The following is an 8,515-nucleotide window of genomic DNA, read 5'->3' as shown; positions in this document are numbered from 1 at the left end:
TGAATTGATGGTGACTCATAAACTCATGCTTATAATAGTTGGAATCGAACAATGAACTCTGTTTTGGCAGAGATTTCCGATGAATATGGAAAGGGTTTTGTCGCTGTATTTTGGGTAATTGACGTTCCGATAGCACTGGCGACGGCACGAAGTCAAGTGGAGCACTGTGGAGGTCGCCCTACGTTCTAACACTAAAAAACAGTGTACGGTAAACTACGTTTATAACGAACATTCTTATAACGAACTGACTGATATAACGAACTGTTTTGGGGTCCAGTCCATTTGCTGTATATATGATGTATAAGTGCTTATAACGAACTACGGTTATAACGAATTAACATTATTGATCCCTTTGAGTTCGTTATAACCGTAGTTTACTGTAATTTGAATTGACGTGTTGTTATAGCGTAGTGCCATTCGAAACTGACCTAAAACAACGGTAAAGTTGCGAATGGATCCAGGGTATATATATAATAGAATAGAGATACGATACACTAGATAACGAAGACGATAACGCATATAACAATTTCATTAACTTTTTACATCAAATGACGTTGGTCATATGAGAATCAAACCACGTCTTCTCACATACAGTTGCGATGAACAAATAAAAAAATAGTTTGAATAGGTGTATCTGGGTGCGTGTAGTCACACATTGATGCGAGTGTCCTGGGACGAAGGAGTGAATGAGTGAGTGAGTGAGTTGGGTTTAACGCCGCTTTTAACAGTATTCCAGTTTTATCGCAGCGTGTCAGCTTAATGTGGGAGGAAAGCCCGAAGTGCTTTCGATCCACGCACACTCCCCCCCCCCCCCCCCCCCCCCCCCCCCCCCCCCCCCCCCCCCCCCCTTGCCCCCTGGGACGGAGGAGAAGCATGGAGTAGACAGTATAACGCATATTGATAGAGTAGAAAAGCGATAACACTGTTGGTAGATTGTATACGTAGACAGTTAATAACATATGCTGAAAGAGTAGACAGTGTTACAAATGTCTACAAAGTATTAGGTTTCAGGATTGGCGAATGAATTGTGATGATTGTTGCCCCTGCATATTCCTTGACACCAGCCTGAAAATATAAAAAGGGAAATTTGTAACGTACTTGAAACTCTTGAGATTATACAGTTGTTGTTGTTATTGTTGTTGGTTGTTGTTGTTTAACGCCGCACTCAGCAATATTGCAGCTATATGACGGCGGTCTGTAGATAATCGAGTCTGGACCAGACAATCCAGTGATTGATACCATGAGCATCGATCCACGCAATTGGTATCGATGACATGCATCATGATCAACCAAGTCAGCGAGCCTGAACACCCGATCCCGTTAGTCGCCTTTTACGACAAGCATAGTCACCTTTTACGGCAAGCATGGGTTGCTGAAGACCTATTCTACCCCGGAATCTTCACGGGTCGAGATTATACAGTTAACAATATAGGTAAAGTTACCCTTGAGAACATAACGATGTATCTGTATAGGTTAGAGTACGAGGACCTGGTGTCTCATCCTTGAAATGGTTAGTTGGAGTCTACCAATTGTTTTGATAACCCTATTTCAAAAGGTATTCAAGAAAACTTTGCTTAATTATAACTGTGAGAACAGTGTAGGGGTCGCTCCTGTGTGATGCACGTGAAACATGTTCCCCGGGCCTTTCGCACGTGCACATCGCGCTCTCGCAGTTATGAAATGTATAACCCTGGGCAAGTATACAATTCATGTAGGACCAACTCGAGCGATCACCTAAATATTACTTGTCCATGTTGATGGGCCTATTGTGAGAAAAGACGATCATGATAGGAATAATTTCTTTGAACGAAATACTACCTAATCACACGTTCGTAGAATGCAAAGAATACCATACAACGTACTCACTTAGGAACAAGACCCGTAAAGATCCGGGAAAGGAGAGATCTTCAGCAACCCATGCTTGCCATTAAGGCGACTATGCTTGTCGTAAAAGGTGACTATGCTTGTCGTAAAAGGCGACTAACGGGATCGGGTGGTCAGGCTCGCTGACTTGGTTGATGCATGTCATTGTGTCCAAATTGCGTGGATCGATGCTCATGATGTCAATCACTGGATTGTGTGGTCCAGACACGATTATTACTCAGACCGCCGTCATATAGCTGGAATATTGCTGAGTGCGGCGTTAAACAACCAAACAAACAAAACTTGGGGCTATCCATGCCAAACCGGAAGTTCGTAGGTAGCAACTACTATTTTCTCGCTGTGACAGTTGAAAATGATATTTCACCCAAGTACATGAAGCATGATTTAGGCAGTAAAACGCTCATTTCAATATTCTTTATTTTTGATGTCAACGGGTGCGATAGCGACGAGTCGAAAACCAGGTAGACATCGAGGCAATTAATTGGTCATGTGTCAACTACATGGGTACAATGTGTGAAGCCCATTTCTGGTGTCCCCCGCCGTGAAATTGCTGGAATATTGCTAAAAGCGGCGTAAAACCAAACTCACTCACTCACTCTTGCTACCCTCCCTGGCTGACGTTGTAATAAGACACATTATACTGACTCCGAGCCGACCAGTGCCGAGTGTCAGGCAGGGTAACAACAAGTACCATCTTTTGGTATGAGGCACCTACCGATTTTCTGTTCTTCGAGCATACGCTCTATCCACTATCATCACCTAAAGATGAATGTATTAACGGAATTGATGTGAATGTAGGTAAGATTATCTCCATACATACCTAAATAACTACCGCTACGACTGGGTCATTGTTCCGGCAACAACAGTAGTAGTATAAGAACAACAGGACGAGCAACGACCCACCACCTGCAGATCCACCAACGTAGACACCGACCGAACTGATAATGAAAATTTAAAAACTTCCCGTCAGTTCGTATGTGGTGGGCTTATCAACGTTTTGATTGAAGGGGAAAGGGTAAAACAATAAAATCTTTGATACTTTATGTTTTGTTTGTTTGTTTGTTGTTTAACGCCGCATGATGTCAATCACTGGATTGTCTGGTCCAGACTCGATTATTTTACAGACCGCCGTCATATAGCTGGAATAATGCTGAGTGCGGTGTTAAACAACAAACAATCAAACAATCAATCAACGAGTTTAAACATAGCCCTGTTTGTCGAAGATGTCTCATGCCTTACCTGTCCTCCTCACAACACTCATCAGGGCAACACCCACTGCTGCACGATCGGAACGTTCTGTTTCCATGAAGGTTTTCAAACATGCAGTACTTTGCAGTTATAGCTGAAACAAAGCAATTTATAATATCAAGAACAGGTTTTGTAGTTTTGTGTGATATGTATTTTATTTTTGAGTACCTGCCCAAAGCATTTCTAGAAATAGTCTGCACAAATTCATGAAGATGAATGTAGTTGACATACAATAGAAAATATAAAGTCGGATAGAATCTGTCTGTCTGCTTATTGTTTAACGCCGCACCCAGCAATATTCCGGCTTTTATCACCAGTCTCTCTCTCTCTCTCTCTCTCTCTCTCTCTCTCTCTCTCTATATATATATATATATATATATATATATAGATAGATAGATAGATAGATAGATAGATATATATATGACTATACATGAGTAAGTTAAAGTTTTCATTACACCTGAAGAGCCGTTGAAGGGCGAAAGATCTTGTTTGGAATAAAGGAGTTTTGACAAGCACGAATTTCTGGACTCTGGATTTTTTTTCTATATCTAATACTTATACACCTGATGAAATCACTTTTATATATACATAGTTTACAACTTGTTTACAACTAGGTTTACCGAAGAGTTTTAGGCTATTTTCGACGTGTGTTGATACATTTGAGCACACGAGCGTGAAATTCTATTTTTAATCCGAAATCATTCTTCAAAAGTTTTGAGTATGTAAAGTGAGGTCAAGTGATTTGGACTTTATCGTCAATCATTTTTGCACTTATATAGCGATGTGCATGCACGTGTGTGTGTGTGTGTGTGTGGGGGGGGGGGGGGGGGGGGGGGGGGGGGGGGGGCTAATGCCCATTTTTTGTGCTAGCTGACCCCCGACCTTCCGCTCTCCGGACAAACGCTTTCCCGCTGGACCAGGCGGGTCGGTCCTTTTAGTTTGTACACAGTGATAAACCAGTGTCTTTAGTGTAGAACAAAACAGCTTCAATGGAAAAGAGATTAGTGATTCCATTTTATTGTGACGATGGTAACGATGTCATCACAATGGTCAGCAAAGTATTGTGATGCACTTTCTGGAAGATATAGCTTGGTCACATATCTCCTACGGAAGCCCGTTTGGGATGAGAAATAGAGATTACTGCACGAGTGGCTTTTGTAAGAGTGTGAGTGAGGTGAGTTTGGTTTGACGCCGCTTTTTAACAGTATTCCAGTTATATCACGGCGTGTCAGCTTAATGTGGGAGGAAAGCCCGAAGTGATGCAGGTCTCAGACGTTTTACCACTTCGATGAAACCGACGAGCATGGGTATCGTGCTAGAAACATAATCGGGGCGAGCCGGGATTCGAACCCACAATCATAGGTTTCTGTCGTGCGAAAGGGACACAACTCTGCACAGCGAATAGCGACACCTTCGACGACTGGGCCACCCGTGCCCCAGGATTTCGTAAGATAAATGGTAAATGCACTCCTCTGTTTCTTACACACTCTAAAATCGCACCATTTGAGCATCGAATCGATGAAACAGTTTGGCATACGATGACATACGAAGAAGTCAGAGAGCCTGACCACCCGATCCCGTTAGTCGCCTCTTACAACAAGCATAGTTGCGCCTTTCACGGTAAGTATGGGCTGCTGAAGATGTATTCTACCCCGGATCATCACGGGTTTCCTGTTTACTAAAGTACCTTGGTTGGTTGGTTTGTTGTTTAACGCCGCACTCAGCAATATTCCAGCTATATGACGGCGGTCTGTAGATAATCGAGTCTGGACCAGACAATCGTCGATCCCAATTGCGTGATCAATCGTTTTAAACGTATGAGAGACGGTGACACCAGGGCTACCACACTTTGCGGTTGGTTGGTTGGTTGGTTTGTTGTTTAACGCCGCACTCAACAATATTCAAGCTATGTGTCGGCTGTCTGTCGATCCCAATTGCGTGATCAATCGTTTTAAACGTATGAGAGACGGTGACACCAGGGCTACCACACTTTGCGTTTGGTTGGTTGGTTGGTTGGTTTGTTGTTTAACGCCGCACTCACCAATATTCAAGCTATGTGTCTGCTGTCTGTAAATAATCGAGGCTGGGCCAGACAATCCAGTGATTAATATCATCATGAACATCGATCCACGCAATTGGGATCGATGACATGCATCAACCAAGTCAGCGAGCCTGACCACCCAATCCCGTTAATCGCCTCTTACAACAAGCACAGTCGCCTTTTACGGCAAGCATGGGTACAATCAGGAAAGAAGTCCGCCAGAATCTGACCACAGGTCATCACCATGAGGCAGACAATCACGGGCCTGGGCCCTGTTTCACAAATTGATCATAGTAATAAGTGGATCACAACTCCCATAATTTAACATAGACGTACGGCAGTCGTGGCGCTAAGATCGCTTTGAGGAACGGGACACTGGAATTCAATCTCGCGCCATGTTCGATAAAAATTATCTTTAACGGTTTCTCATGAACACCGACAGGTGTATAAGAAATTGAAATCCCTGTACCTATTTATGAATCGGTAGTAATTCTAGTTCCCTTATGATAGTGAGTGAGTGGGTGGGTATAATTTTCCAGCATTATCAAGGCGGGGGACACAAACAATATATTATTAATAGGCTTCACATACGCGACGAGCTGGCGCTTAAACCACAAAGCTACCCTACCGTCCCCTCTCATAATTACATCGCTGCATGTTATCAGGTGAACTGTTAAGTGTCCACATCCTGTTCGCGCGTGCAATATCCCTCCTTTATCTTCTATTGTGTCAGAAGGGGAGTACTTCCTCGTCCTCATTATGATGTTTTTGCTGAACATTATCTTGCCCCGTTTACAATAACTTCCTTCTAAGAAATTTAGCGATAAGCATTAACCAGTGGCGAGCTATACAATCACTGCGGAATAATGATACATTGATACCATGCAATTTATTGTACATGACACGTGTCCATTGTCTTTGTTATCTTCTGAAGTACATCCCTTGTTACAAATTCAACTATTTGCCAACTGCTTTAAAGGCAGTCGGAGGCGACTATCCTTGTGGTAAGAGGCGACTAATGGGATCGGGTGGTCAGGCTCGCTGTCTTGGTTGATGCATGTCATCGTCTCCCAATTGCATGGATCGATGCTCATGATGTCAATCACTGGATTGTCTGTTCAGGACTCGATTATTGTAAATTACAGACCGCCGTCATATAGCTTGAGTATTGCTGACTGCGGGTTTAAACAACAAACAAAACAAAAAACAAAACAAGGCAGTCGGACCAGAGCAATTCTGAGTAATCGTATGCCAGTGTTTGATGAACAAACTATTTATATTGATTGCTGTCATGATATGATGCCAAAGATCCAAATATCACGACCTGCACACGAAGAAGTGTATTACTTTGGAAATTATTATTTTTCAAACATCAAGTGATCAATCGTTTTAAACGTATTAGAGACGGTGACACCAGGGCTACCACACTTTGCGGTTGGTTGGTTGGTTGGTTGGTTGGTTTGTTGTTTAACGCCGCACTCAACAATATTCAAGCTATGTGTCGGCTGTCTGTAAATAATCGAGTCTGGGCCAGACAATCCAGTGATTAATATCATGAGCATCGACCTACGCAATTGGGATCGATGACATGCATCAACCAAGTCAGCGAGCCTGACCACCAGATCCCGTGAGTCGCCTTTTACGACAAGCATGGTCGCCTTTTACGGCAAGCATGGGTTTGCAGAAGACCTATTCTACCCCGGGTCTTCACGGGTCTGTTGAATATGAAAACATATTACCTGGCAGAATCACCAAGAGAAAAGTCAGCCGAAAAAACATTGTGGTGGGTGAGATGGGTAGATTGACGTTTGAGCTCTGATGTTGTACGTTGTAATCTGAGACAACACCCACAATGCACAGTGTTTTGCACGACTTATCGGGATGTTATATCTGGCTGGTTGTTTTTTTCATTTCGGGGTTTTCCTCAATGCTCCCCAGCAAAGATCCGGGTTGTCTCCACCAATCCAGCACCCCAGGTGATATACAGGAGTCTGGTTGATGCAAGCCATGGTACCCCAGTTCCGTGGATGTATTGTGGTAGCACGGAAGTTAAAACGCTTTCCCTAAAGCCGGTGAACAGGGTTCGATCGATTCCCATCGTGTGTACAGTGAGTGCACCCACCCACCCCACCCACTCCCTTTCCCGAATATTGCTGAAAGGTGGCGTGAAACCATATGCACACACAACAAGGAAGCTTGAGAACTGAGATTAGCAAATGAATATTTTGTTCAATAAAATACATAATGAATTACGAATGAATTCTTTATTGATAGAAAATGTGTCATGTACAATTTAAGTCTCGACACACATACAGAGTCATCAGGTATAATTTGGTGGGTTTTTTAGAGATCCCCTTCATTGTTTCGAATAGGTGAAACGTGCTACTGAAAAGGCTGTCTAAAGTCCGTGGTGAAGCATATAATAATAATAATAATGATAATAATAATAATAATAATAATAATAACAAGTCCATTTATACTACGCCAGATTCCATTCACCAAGTTAATACCCATGGCGCTGCATAGTTTTAGCAAATAATGCTAATGAAAGGGGGAGTAGAGTTGATAGTATTGTCTGAAAAGGTGTGTTTTCAGATGAGACTTAAAGGATGAAAGCAATGGCAACATCTCAAGATCAGATGGTAGTTTGTTCCATAGGGAGGAAGCGCAGAACTGGACAGATCTCTGGCCAAAGGTTTTGAGACGGGTTTCCGGGACTTGTATCAGGTGGTTATTCTGAGAACGGAGAGATCTGGAAGGCTTGTATTTAGGCAGTAGTTCGGTGAGACACAATGGGTCTGTTTCCAAGTAGCATTTGTAGGCCAGGGTTAGAATATATGGGCTACGAGAGTCGTAATGCTGAGATCTGCTCACAACATATGTCCTTGCCCTGCCTTTGGCATGCGCAAAATCTTTTTCTGCATATACCGCGATCAAATCTTTGTTGGCAATAATCCACGAGAAACAGAGAGCAGGTGTTGGTCAAGATTACAGGGATTGGCCATGTTTGAATTTTGATTGGTTGTAAAGACATCACCTGAAAAGGTAAAGAAAATAGTGAGGTGAGGTGAAATGGTGTTTAACGTCGTGTTCAAGATTATTGTACTTATATAGCCGTGTTCGTATCGCGCGTGTGTGGGTCTGAGTGCTTGCGTACGTGAGGCTGTGTGCCAGCGTGCGTGGGTGCTTGCGTGCGTGCTGACAACGCCGGTTTCATAGTGCTAGTCCACATGCCTCAGTTTAACATGGACATCCCACCCATACACGGTGCACTGGCTCCGAACCGACCAGTCCTTGTTTATCCCTTTAAAGCGCTAGGCAGGGTCACAGCAAGGACCTTCT

The 8,515-nt window shown here is 43.2% G+C and overlaps 1 long non-coding RNA gene across 1 annotated transcript; it reads right to left on the bottom strand.

Moving 5' to 3' along the window:
• Positions 1-994: 994 nt before the first annotated feature.
• Positions 995-7,079, bottom strand: LOC139446682 (uncharacterized). The gene is made up of 4 exons (XR_011651923.1): positions 6,913-7,079; positions 3,124-3,226; positions 2,705-2,822; positions 995-1,065 (listed from the first exon to the last, which is right to left on the bottom strand). It is a non-coding gene; the product is annotated as an uncharacterized lncRNA (long non-coding RNA).
• Positions 7,080-8,515: the final 1,436 nt, after the last annotated feature.

Source organism: Haliotis cracherodii, unplaced genomic scaffold (genome assembly GCF_022045235.1).
Source record: "Haliotis cracherodii isolate W230 unplaced genomic scaffold, xgHalCrac1.p SCAF_6, whole genome shotgun sequence".
Taxonomy (NCBI): Eukaryota; Metazoa; Mollusca; class Gastropoda; order Lepetellida; family Haliotidae; genus Haliotis; species Haliotis cracherodii.
The sequence above is the reverse complement of the archived record's forward strand: the minus strand, read 5'-3'. Positions and strand labels throughout refer to the sequence as shown.